We start from the raw sequence: 13444 nt of genomic DNA, 5'->3' as shown, positions 1-13444 counted from the left end.
AAACATGCATTTTAATCTAGGACTAGCTTAAGCCTTGTCTGTGAAACTGGGGGTATAAAAAATAATTAAATATAAATAATTTTATAGTGCCTTTAATAGTTGCACCTCAAAGCGCTTTACAAGAACATAAAAATACAATGGAATAGGGGAAATAAAAGATAGAAACATGCATTAAAACACATTTCAAGACGTATATATATATATATATATAATTACATACAGGCTAGCCTGAAAAAAAGAGTTTACAAGAAGTTTTCAGCTGACGAAAATTTGGTGAACAGGTGAGTATGATGATTTCTGAAGGATCATGTGACACTGAAGCCTAGAGTAATGATGCTGAAAATTCAGCTTTGATCACAGGAATAAATTACTTTTTGAAATATCCACAGAAACCAGTTACTTTAAATTGCAATAATATTTCACAGTATTACTGTTTTTACTGTATTTTTGATCAAATAAATACAGCCTTGGTGAGATTAAAACATTAAAAAAAACATACTGTTTACAAACTATTGACCAGTACTGTACTTGCAGTGAAGATAATCAATGTAAGTGTTGCCTGAACCAAATTTGTGTGGCTATTATTAATATGTTTAAATGAAAATGAAAAGAGGCAGATTGGTGTTTTATAACATGTTTTGTATAACATATTGCTGGTGGTTATACATACAGAAATAACCAGAGTAGCCAGAGCGAGTTGAGTGATGTTATCAAGATTGCTGCTGTTGCATTTTGCAGATAATGTAGAATTACCAAACTTTGCGTACTTGGTATTGAGAAACGCCCCATTCACCTGTTCACCACTCATTTTCGTCAGCTGTAAACTCCTTGAAAACTTATTTTCTATACGTGATTATTTTGTTTTATATATAACTATATATGTCTTGAAATGGGTTTTGATGTATGTTTCTATCTTTTATTTCCCCTATTCCATTGTATTTTATTTGTATGTTCTTGTAAAGCGCTTTGAGATGCAACTTTTAAAGGCGCTATAAAACAAAGTTTATTATTATTATTTTTATAAACGCATGTTTCGGGTCTTCCTTTCTGGAGACTAGCGTAAATTGACCCATAGCAAAGCGCCATCTGCTGTTTTGGAAGAGGAAGTTGCTCAACTGCATTTGTGAGAAAATCAAGCCGAGAGATCTCATAAAAAGGCAAGTGTCTTACAATCGTATCAGACAGGTGTGTTTGTATGCACTAGATTTGGTATTTGTTCAAAGATTACATGCCATTTGTAGGATGGTTTGTATTTATTTGTAAAATATGATGTAGGCTCATTTATTTATATTTGTAAAATACATATATTTGTTACTCATCTGCGTTTTGACTCAAACTGACCTTTGTATTTGCACTTTCTGTTTGTTTGCGAGTCGAGTTTTCCTTTGCAAAGCAGATCATGTTTGTTTACAAAATGCTTGTTTGTTTAATTATGGCACAATATTAACTCCATAATATAGGCCTTTACACAAGTTCACAAAAGTAAAATGGGTTACGGATGTCAATTCATGTTGACTTTAAGTTGTGCTCTACGGGTGGTCATTACTTACTGGATCTCTGTTCCTCTTTGCAATGTAACCCTCCGTGCCCCCTAAGGTCCTTCCCGCTCAGTGGAAAGTGAGCAGTCAGCTGTTCTGAGCCTCATTAGTGGTGTCTGTCTCTGATGAGCGGGATGATGAAGCCTTTCTATTGATCCGTCTCCAGAGGAAAAAGTGCTGGGTAAACAGGACAGAGTTACAGCTCAGAGGGGACCGGCTCGGACACGACGCTCACAGAGGTGATGCAGGGGAGAGAAGAAAAGCTTCATTGTGCTTTCTATATCTCATTTTAACCTATACATGTCTTTAGAAAGTGTGGTACAGTCCTTTATGGCTTATAGGAGAGAATCGAAAGATATTGGAAGTTAAATGTACACAATTTGATATTTAAAAAGTGCTTTACAGTCTGATGGTGATTTTTTTTTTTTTTTTTTACAAGGTTTTTACGCTTACTGATAATCTGAAAATACTCGGAAATGTCTTTTAGGCCTATAAGAGTCATGGAAATTAATACATTTTATGGGGATTACACACACACACACACACATAGGCCTAGTTTTGTAGTTATATTTTAAATCAGTTTATATTTCACTATATGAGTGCAATCTCTTTAAAAAGACTTTTTAAAATCTTCCAATTATCAAGCAACTGGAAAGTGTTATGAAAGTTCATTGCAATTAAAGATGTGTGAACCCTGTTGCCAATGACTTGCTCCCCACAGAACTTTTTTTTTTATTTATTTTTTTTTTTTAAACCATCTATGTTGGGTTTTAAACTTTTTGATGGACCCCCAAATATGATGATTCTCTATCCAATAATATGAAGTTAGGTGTATTTTTTTTTAATGTAAAAAGGTGTTTATACCTCTTAAAAATACTCTTAAAAACAAGCGTCCCTTTTGTCTGAGTTGTAGAATCTGTTTTATATCTGTTAAAAATAAATGCAGAATACAATTTCTGACAGCTCGAGTCAAACACAACAAGGATGGCCGAGTGGTTAAGGTGACACCCTTTAAGAGTACTCAGACCCCAGTTTGAAGTTTTAAAGAAGTTTGAGATGATTTAAAGAATCATATATTCAACTGTAAAAAAAAAGAACAAGAAAAACAGTTCTTCATAAGAAAAGGATTCTTTGCAGAACTATTTTAGAACCTTTATTTTTAGGAAATGCCTCATAATAACACCAGATATTACAAGAGTATGATAACACATTAAAAAAAAAAATTTTCTCATTCGACATATGTTTAGTTACCTCTTTAATAGGGGATTGTGAACTGTTGTGCAGGTAATGCTATAGTTTTTATTCATTAAATGAGTCTTCATAGTTGAATAATATTCTTAGGACATGAATGAATGATTTTCTTCCACACTTTGTCTGTGGGTGACTGCAGTGCTTTCTGTCAGTGGTCAGTGTTTTTTCTCAGCGGTCATGTGAGAAGAGTTTGATTTTTAGATCAATAGCAAGATTCTTTCCCCCAAGCTTCAAAGGCAGAATGATTGAGGACAGCTCAATGAAACCATGGTCTTTTAATAAGCGGGTGTGGGAGTCCCTTATAAATGACTTAACTGACTTGTTCACTGACACTGTAGTATGTGTCACTTAGGCATGTTTAACAGTTTGTTCTTTCGAAAGCTGAGTTGTGAGGCTCACAGGGGATCGGAACAGACTCTAGTCTCAAGAGTGCATCTGTTCGTGACTCTCGTTGTAATAGAGAAATTAAACTGACCAGATTGGTGTTAAGTTTGCTTTGGTGAGCTCGGTTAACTGGTGAGTTTCAACTTGGCATCTGCTGCTGCATTGATCAAGGCTACTTTTCACTCATCACACGAGGATGTCAACATCCTTTCTGCAACTTGTATTCACACAGAAAAATGAAAGCATTTCTAGTTTCTTTAGTCTAAATAGTTTTTTTTTTTATTTCCTTCATTTTTCAATGCTGGTGCTATTTTGCAGGTATCAGGCATAACATTAACATTATAACACCCTCCTAACACCCATAACACCCTCCTAATATTGTGTTGGTCCCCCTTTTGCTGCCAAAACAGCCCTGACCCGTCGAGGCATGGTCTCCACTAGACCCCTGAAGGTGTGCTGTGGTATCTGGAACCAAGATGTTAGCAGCAGATCCTTTAAGTCCTGTAAGTTGTGAGGTGGGACCTCCATGGATCGGACTTGTTTGTTCAGCACATCCCACAAATGCTTGATTGGATTGAGATCTGGGGAATTTGTAGGCCAAGTCATCACCTCAAACTCGTTGTTGTGCTCCTCAAACCATTCCTGAACCCTTTTTGCTTTGTGGCAGGACGCATTATCCTGCTGAAAGAGGCCACAGCCACCAGGGAATACTGTTTCCATTAAAGGTTGTACATGGTCTGCAACAATGCTTAGGTAGGTGGTATGTGTCAAAGTCTGCGGCTATGCAGCCCCATACGCAACAAACTGCGATGCACTGTGAATTCTGACACCTTTCTATCAGAACCAGCATTAACTTCTTGAGCAAATTGAGTTCTGTTGGATCGGACCACACGGGACCGCCCATGACCCTGTCACCGGTTCACCACTGTTCCTTCCTTGGACCACTTTTGATAGATACTGACCACTGCAGACCGGGAACACCCCACAAGAGCTGCAGTTTTAGAGATGCTCTGACCCAGTTGTCTAGCCATCACAATTTGGCCCTTGTCAAACTCATTCAAATCCTTACGCTTGCCCATTTTTTCCTGCTTCTAACACATCAACTTTGAGGACAAAATATTCACTTGCTGCCTAATATATCCCACCCACTAACAGGTGCCGTGATGAAGAGATAATCAGTGTTATTCACTTCACCGATCATAATGTTATGCCTAAGTTTTAATCCACTTCAAATCATATACTGTTCTCTATTTGTTTTCTGTCCTTCTTAAAACAATCCAAATGACACCTTTTGAACAATGAAGTAGAGAGATGAGACATTAAACTGACTACAGAGGCTTTTGGAGTTTACCAAGATGGCCAAATAGTTAAGGTGTTGGACTTAAGATCTAAAGGATAAATTTCCTTTGGTTTTTGCATATTTTTTTAAATTAATAAATGCTAAATATAATCTTTGACTGTTCAAGTTATTGACACTAAACAGGACGGCTGAATGGTTAAGGTGTTGCACTTAAAATCTAATGGACAAATGTTCTCGTAGGTTTGAGTCCAACTCCTGGTAACAAAATAGTGTTTTATAAATGCAAAATGCAATTTCTGTCTGCATGAGTCACAGAAACTGCTTTTTATCTGTTACAAATAAATACAGAAAAATTGTACACTTGTAACCAAGTGGTTAAGGCTCTGGAACTAAGATCCAATAGACAAATGCCCATTAGATAATGCATAACAATTTAGCATTATTGCAAAATACAATTTCTGACTGCATGAGTCATTGAAACCAGTTTATGCCTGCTTATGCCAGGATGGCAGAGTGGTTAAGGCTTTAGACTTAAGATCTAATGGACAAATGCCCATTGGATTTTGCATATTACCTCTGTGAGCATAGATGGGTAAATAACTCCTGCTAACAAAAAGATGCTTTCAATGTGTAAGTTCTGTTGCAGTAGATGTTGTTTTGTCCCAACTAGGATGGCTAAGTGGTTAAGGTGTTGGGTTTAAAATCTAATGGGCTTAAGATCTAATGGACAAATATCTGCATGGGTTCAAACCCCATTCCTGGTAGCAAGGTAAAAATGCAAAATACAATTTTTGACCACACTAGTCATGGAAACTACTTTGTATATGTTAAAAATAAATGTAGAATACCATTTTTTACTGCTCAAGACATTAAAACCAGCCAGGATGGCAGAGTGCTTAAAGCTTTAGACTTAAGATCTAATGGAGAAATGCCCATTGGATTTCAGACATTACCTCTGTGAGCATTAAAATGTGAGGGTCTGTTGCAATGAAAACAGTTTTGGCCCAACCAGGATGGCCGAGTGGTTAAGGCGTTGGACTTAAGATCCAATGGACAAATGTCCTCGTGGGTTCAAACCCCACTCCTGGTAATACAAATGTGGTTTTTAATTTGATGATTAAGCGTTTGAAATTACAGCGTACATGGGCAAGTTCAAATGTGAGCATCTGTTCATGTCCTCATGGGTTCAAATCCCACTTCTGGTAATAAAAATAAGTTTTCATGTTGGTGTTTAAGCACAAATTAAGCATTTGAAATTACAGCATATGGATGAGTTCAAATGTGAGGGTCTATTGCAGTAAAAAAAAAGGTTGGCTCCAACCAGGATGGCCGAGTGGTTAAGGCGTTGGACTTAAGATCCAATGGACAAATGTCCTCGTGGGTTCGATCCCCACTCCTGGTAAAAAAAATGTGGTTATTAATTTGATTATTAAGCATTTGAAATTGCAGTATAGATGGATGAGTTCAAATGTGAGGGTCTGTTGCAGTAAAAAAAAAAAAAAAAAGTGGTTAAAGCGTTAGACTTAAGATCCAATGGACAAATGTCCTTGTGGGTTTCAAACCCCACTCCTGGTACTTTGTCATTTGCATGAAATTGAGGTCTTCCATAAATGATATGGCAGAAACATTAAGAGAAAAATGTTAGTATATGAGTCCAAATTCAGCCAATGAGACCAAAACACATGATATTTAGTGCAAGTGACATTTTTATGTTTAGATTTATGTGAGGTACACTGTTTATCTTAGTATTTGCAATCATTTAAGCGTTGAATGTGGCACTGCGGCTGCTGTGTTCCAGTGGGAGATGGCATTCAATCTTTCATTTTGATGTAGTGTGGAAAGCCCCAAGGCACAGAACAGAAATCTACACCATGTGTGAACCACCGCAGAGCTTTGCGGTTTCTGATCTCAAATGCTCTGACAGATCTGGTGTGTTTTCCTCATAGACAACCCTAAATTGTAAATTGAAGTTTTCCTCCTAATTTCTATTCTGGTGGGCTCCCTTTGATGCTTTACTTTTCTTTTAGACTTTTTGTCTGGATTGGTTGAGTTCCTGCACCACCATCCAGTCGAGATCCTTGAAGGCAGTTTGGAAGGCAGCATACAAATTTAGACGTCATGTGAAGTGCCATGGCAACAGCAAATCTAGCAAATCTGCAGTGCAAGTTAGCCGAGCAAATGCACATAATTTTGAAAATACCAAATGTCGTCTCTCATGACTTCCTGCATTTTGTTTAGGTGACCTTACTCTGAAAGCTGTCAGGGAAATGATCTCAGACTTTATCTACTACGAGCATGAAAACCTCTGAATGTGGTTTTACCTTGAAACTTTGTGCCCGCTTTTCCAAGAATACGTTTGAAATGCAATCAAATGGGGCATGAAATGAAATGCAGCTTAAACTTTCAATACGTCTGTTTAACAAGAAGATTTGCAGTACTTTCACATTTAGAAAATCATTCTAGCAGAGTATAATACTCAAGTGATTTCATTTATTTATATACATACAATATATCCGTAAGAGCCGTGCACACCCCCATGATGTCCACAAAAGCCCACACAGAAAATAAGAGAATAATATCTGCGAATCCAACACATTGAGACCTAAATATCGCAGTCTTTTTAGTCTCTAGTTCTTTCCCACACGGGCCTACAGAGCAAAGGACAAACTCATGCTTATATTGTTCTTCTGACAAATCCTACTACAAAGCTCTGGCCTCCTCTCCATGCTGGCCTAAGGCTTAGAGTCTGGATTTAACTCCAAAGCCACTGGCTCAAGTAGCCGCAGTCCGTTGTTGGGTCTCCAGAACCATGTGCGCTGACACGCATCCCGTAGGAGGCCAATTCTTTCACCCCGATCTTGCACCTACCACCCTCTGTAGTCTCTCGAGCCCCAAAGGAGACAAGTCTGTCATTTGTTCTGAAGTACAGTAATCTCTGTGAAGGGTCGGAGCAATTGTTTTGTAGTTGTTCAATCCTGGAGGAAACTCTAAGTGGACTGCTCGTCTTTTTGGGTGGAGGAAAAGCACTCAGGTGGATGCTCTGCTCTTCCATTGAAGCACTCTGACAGCGGTGAACTGAAAATAGACAGGCAGTTTTATTTACCTGGACAGTCAGATTTCAGTACTTTCCCCTTGCGATGTGATTTTTTTATTTTTATTTTTTTTAAATAATATGGGCAGATGATTTCTTTGTGAATGCATGTAATTCAATTCACTTAAAGTATATAAGTATAATCATAATCTAATTATTAAAAGATGATTAATTTAGGAACAAAACAATTGACTGTCTGTGAATCATTAATTCAGTCACTCCCCGGTTTGTTCAAGCACACTGATTCATTCAGGAATGAAATAAGGGTGTTGTGTCCTAAATTGCCCCCTAGCCCCTTATATAGTGAACTATTTTGAGTATCAGACAATTTGTAGTGGTGTCCGTATCTAGTGAAATAAACTCCAGCGCATGATATTTATGATATTCAATGTCTGCATTCAATCTCTCATTTTCATTCACCCAATCCTCATGTAGAGCGCTATATGTCATCCACTATTTAGGGAATAGTCAGTGAGTGGAAAGGGGGTAGAGAGATTGTTTTATGAAAATGCGTATTAAATGAGTAAGAAAATGAGTATTTCACTCAACGAAATTCATTCAAAACATTGATTCTTTCAGTAAAGCTACAACTATTTGTTGGTCATACTTGGCTTGCGAAAAATTGCCAAACAGTGGTAAATGTGACTGCACCTCTAAAATGTCAGTTTCTAAAAAAATAACATTTATCTATTTGTTGTAAACACACACATGCACATATATATATATATATATATATATATTTATATATACAGTCAAACCAAAATGTATTCAGACACCTTGAACACTCCATTCATTAATACAGTTTATTCACTATAGTTTAAAAAAATGGTAATAAAATATGAAAAGATCTCAGAGTTAAACTGTGTCAGAAAATCTTAATTATGATAACACTTAAAGGGATAGTTCACCCAAAAATGAAAATTTGATGTTTATCTGCTTACCCCCAGGGCATCCAAGATGTAGGTGACTTTGTTTCTTCAGTAGAACACAAATGATGATTTTTAACTCCAACCGTTGCGGTCTGTCAGTCGTATAATGCTTGTCAATGGTAACTCCATCTATAAGAGTCAAAAAAACATGCACAGACAAATCCAAATTAAACCCTGCGGCTTGTGACGACATATTGATGTCCTAAGACACGAAACGATCGATTTGTGCGAGAACGGAACAGTATTTATAAAATGTTTCACCTCTAAAACACCACTATATCCAACTGCCTTGCGCATCCGGTTGGTGAGGTCTGAACGCGCTCTTGGTTCCATGATTCCGTGATTGGTATACATATATAAATACACATATTTCAACAGGAAGTACGGGACTATGAGACTATGGTTGGTTACCATGGTGCATTTTTGTAAGGAAAAGTTATATCTATCTGCATGTTCACCTTTTTTGTCAAAAATTTTTTTCATGAGTCATAGAGATAATTAACACAGGTTAGAACAGACTGATTGAAATTAAAGTGAGTTGAAATTGCCTTTCCATTGTCTGATTAAATTATGTGGGCCCGAAACTGTGAATATGAACACATTTAATTTTCAGACAACTATAAAGGCTATGAAGTCAGAACAAGATCGCTAATTGTACGTCCAAAAACAACCTGTTTTGACATTTCTCATAATATTCTTAATTAAGTAGACATTTAATTTTTGACTTTCCTCAAGATTGCTTTGCACACTGACAATTATCCTTCACGACAAACACCGAAATTACAATTTCTCTTATCCAGAAACATCACCCACGTTAAAGATCTGACCCTGCAGCTCTTGTTTTCTGCGCTGCGACAGGTTTCACATACCTACGCTAATTCGATGGTTTCTATTTTTAAACGCCTCAGAGCCTCAGGTGAGGTTTATTCCTGCACAACGAGGTTCCAGTCAGCCAACTCCTATCAAAGAGATAACGCCAGTTGCTATGGAAACCCGCTCTCCGCTCAGGTTATAAATCACAGACACGTGTATACACACTCACACTTGTATCTTTGTGGAGTGTAGGTTCACAAAAGCACTATCTTCATGACGCCTCTCCCAGCAGATCTGCGTTTTGGGTATAGCGACTGCGAAACAAACTTTCCAAACTGCTCCATGCAATCTTTTGTGGTCCTGCATGGAGAAAAATGGTTGCTTGTTTGCAGTTTTCTGTGGTTATAACTCAACAAAACTAGCTTTGTGTTTCTGTTTGCACTTTGTTCATAGGCTTCCTGGACCAATAAATCAGGTATTCAGTCGCTGCAGAGAGAGACGAAGACACAGGGACTGCTCCATGTGACAAGATTGCAATTCTGGCCTCTAATCACATTACTCTTCCCATTCTTTGCCACCGCTGTTCCCGGGCTGTCATTACCGATACTGCCAGGGGGCCGACACTGGCTAAGGCTGTTGGCTTTAATTGCTTGCCTGTCACTAGGTGAAAAATCTACACATTGGATGTAGGCAGTAGGACTGGAGATGTAATGCTGAATCAGTGGGTATAGTATGTTTCCCCTTCCTTCTATAAAAGTGAGACGCTGTGCCCACTGTGCTTTGTGGTTGAGGCAGTTTCCTTTTAACTGGCGCATTGCATTGCATGTTTAACCGGTCAGAGTGCGGTCACTCTCAGTGCTTTTGTGATGCTGCCAAAAACAACACAGTGTCCCTGATGTTTTGGAACTTAAAAGGGAAGTGCATAGGCTATTGCACACGTTCTATTTTGCAAATTGAGTGCTTTTTGCTTAATTATGCTGTTTTTTACCCTTAAAAAATAAAACTAGATGCTAAACTCGGTTTACTCAGGTAAAATGGTAAGTAAAAATGTTTTGAAAAATTATTTTGAGATAAAAGTTGCAATGTGCGGCAGAATTAGGCTCATGTGGGACACAAATGTGCGCTCTGCACAATTTGGAGCAAATGAATTTGTAATGTGATCATAGTGCTCAAAGCAGTTGCAAACTGATTCTTTGTGTTAAGTGCTGTTTTGTTAAATGAGCTGAATCTGATTTTCTGGTTGAGTCACAAAACATTCTAGTATGGCTTGTTGTTCTCATACAACCAGTTAGATTAGGAAAACTGAATATGCGATGAGAAAAAAACGTAATTATACTGTAAAAAGTAATTCTGCAAAAAAAACCCCCATAAAATCATTTTATATTATATTATATTATATTGCTTAAAAATAATGCTAAAAATAACCAAAGCTTGATTGTTTTTTTAGTTTTTTTGATTTATTATCTTATTATTCCAAAGTTCTAACAACTTAGGGGTAATTCACACAGAACGCATTTTTACATTTTAAAAACTAAAAAAAAAAAAAAAAAAAAAGATTTTCATGATTTATCACAACATTTTTTCTTTTGTCAAATCAACTTAGATAATTAATGTGGTTCAGATAACATAATATTTTGAGTTTCTGTTGATTAAATCAATTGCCTTCATTGTATTAAAGGTGCGGTATGTATGATTTCTGTCCGCTAGGTCGCTAGAGGCCTATTCAAAACAAAGGCATAGCTTGATGACGCCAGGTTTGAGCGCGGAATCTTGGGACATGTGGTCTTTACCTCAACGGCCGGTGGAAAAGAATTGGGATAGGACTTGGGAAGAAATCATGTTCATGGATGCGATTATTAAGGTTATTGTAGTATGAAGCAGAGCAGGACCGAGTGTTGTGGGAGCTGAACGAGGCCGCTGGAGCGATTGCACAACACACGCCTCACGAGCAGCGGAACTTTTATTATGCCACAGTCGCCGGCGCTGCTTCCGCTTTTCCGGTCATGAGTATGAGGTAACGCAGCTCTGTTTATCATATTAGATACATTTGAGTGTGTTGAAAATGTTATAATGTTACTCTGTGTGTTCGCTCGGCGGCTGCTATGAGACAGTTTGTTTGAGACACACTGCAGTAAGATAGATCGATTTTAGAATATCATATTAAATGCTGGATGGTTTGTGTTGATAAATGGCATGCAATTAATTTTAAAACGTATTGTATGATGGAGAAAATGCTGTATTACTGTTACTAAAAATAAAGCTGCATCTGATTATGCTATGTTAGCTACTTCACAAAAAAGTGTTTTTCTCTGAGGCATGGTAAAACAAAAAATCAAGAAAATTAGATTTAAAAATAAGACTAAACGTGTTGAGCTATATAACAATAATTAGTTTTCTGTCAATAAATATATCAAAACCGTTGTTCCCTTGCCTATTAAAACATGTAAATATTAAAGCGTCTTTGGTGTTTCCATGGTTTCTACAAAATAAAACCGGAAACCGAGGGTAACACGGGCATGACGCAATTGACAGGCGACTCCTCACACGTCCCGGAGCCTTGGTTAAAATTGCAATTTTCTCACGATTTACAAATAGTTGCAAACATTTGGGATATTGCAAGTACTCAAGTGAACAAAATATATAACACTGGCCTAGTGGTTTTTGGATATTTTACTGCAAAATTCTTACATATTGCACCTTTAACTCAAATCTTTAATTTCAATGAACTCATATTTTTAAGGCAACCAGGTAACTTATTTTTTTAAGTTAAACCAACAATTACCAAACCAAATTCTTTTTTTACAGTGCAGGGCAGTGAATAAAAAAAAGATAAGCTTTTTAAAAAATTTAACTACTTTTAACTTGAGCATCGCATTTTTAGAATGTGCAAAAGAAACGAGACGTGAGCATAACGGTCAAAGACATCTGTCTAGTCCATGTTTGCATACAAAAACAACAGAAAAGCAGCACAGTGGAATGCAAAAACACATTAGATGGGAACGGCCCCTTACAGTGTTTCAAGAGATTCAATTTGATGCAGCATTTTAATTATTACACCTTTTTTATTTGATCCAAGAAGCAGGTGAGTTCTATCAGTGCATTTTTGTAAGTTAAATAGGCCTACAAAAACATTTTTGTTGTTCAGTCCCATTCAGCCTCTTCCCAGCATGCACTGGGGTATGATTATTTAATGATTAAATTGACTTTCTGATAAATTTATTTCCATTGTTTTTGATTGTTGTTGTTTGTTGTCACATTTAGTAACTTGTTGTCTTGTGATGTCAGGATGAGTTTGTTTCACTACTCAAAAGTATCAGGTAGTTTGTTGTAAGTCTTGAGGTCTCTGTTGTGTTTCAAGGTATTTCATCAGTTATTTATGTCTTGTGAGTTTCTTGTGATGTAGTTAATAGTTTGAGACAGCAAGTGCGTAGCTTTTCAAGATGTTTGTCATAGTGAGCGTCAGCTGAATCACATATTAGACAATGAAAATTCATTTAAATAAAATAAACTGATCTATCTATCTATCTATCTATCTATCGTTTTAGGAAATTAATTAGGGTCATTGTATGTTGACTATAAGCCTATGGCAGTCTTCCTCATGCCTATAGCAAACAGATGTTTGTCTATAGAAAGTCCCCATAAAACATGAAAATCCCATGTGTGTGTGCGTGTGTGTGTGTATGAGTGCACTCATGCAAATGTGTGTGATCTGTTTAAATTAAACGTTCATTTCAGAAGTGAACTGTCTCCTTTCCAAGTAACGTTTCATCCAATTAACTGTAAAAATGACAACTTATTAGGGAAAAGGGAACTGCATGCTCTGATGGTTCTCTAGCTGTGGTAAAGGTGCCTACCAGTGTAAAAAAGTGTAAAACAAGAGACATCCTCAAATTTCGTCTCTCTCAGGAGTACAAGATCAGCATGTGTTCAGGCACATGACACAGGAATATGTAAAGTAAGGCCTGGTGTGCTTTATATAACGAGGTGTAAAACTACTTTCTGTGTAAGTGCTGAAAGATAATTAGTGTAAGGAACTTTCTTACTTTTACTGTCAATTTTAGGCACTTGTCATCTTTTTCTTGTTTTTTAGCGTTCAGATATTCATGGGATGATCATCAATCACACAGGTCCTCAATAC

General features: G+C 37.0%; 2 non-coding genes across 2 annotated transcripts; both read left to right on the top strand.

Annotated features, from left to right (window-relative positions):
- The first annotated feature begins 5480 nt into the window (after positions 1–5480).
- Positions 5481–5563, top strand: trnal-uaa (transfer RNA leucine (anticodon UAA)). Its single transcript has one exon. It is a non-coding gene; the product is annotated as a tRNA-Leu (tRNA).
- A 229-nt stretch (positions 5564–5792) lies between these two features.
- On the top strand, positions 5793–5875 carry trnal-uaa (transfer RNA leucine (anticodon UAA)). Its single transcript has one exon. It is a non-coding gene; the product is annotated as a tRNA-Leu (tRNA).
- The last annotated feature ends 7569 nt before the right edge of the window (positions 5876–13444 follow it).

The sequence above is a fragment of the Ctenopharyngodon idella genome, chromosome 17 (genome assembly GCF_019924925.1).
Source record: "Ctenopharyngodon idella isolate HZGC_01 chromosome 17, HZGC01, whole genome shotgun sequence".
In the NCBI taxonomy this organism is placed as follows: Eukaryota; Metazoa; Chordata; class Actinopteri; order Cypriniformes; family Xenocyprididae; genus Ctenopharyngodon; species Ctenopharyngodon idella.
This window is presented reverse-complemented; position numbering and strand designations above follow the sequence as displayed.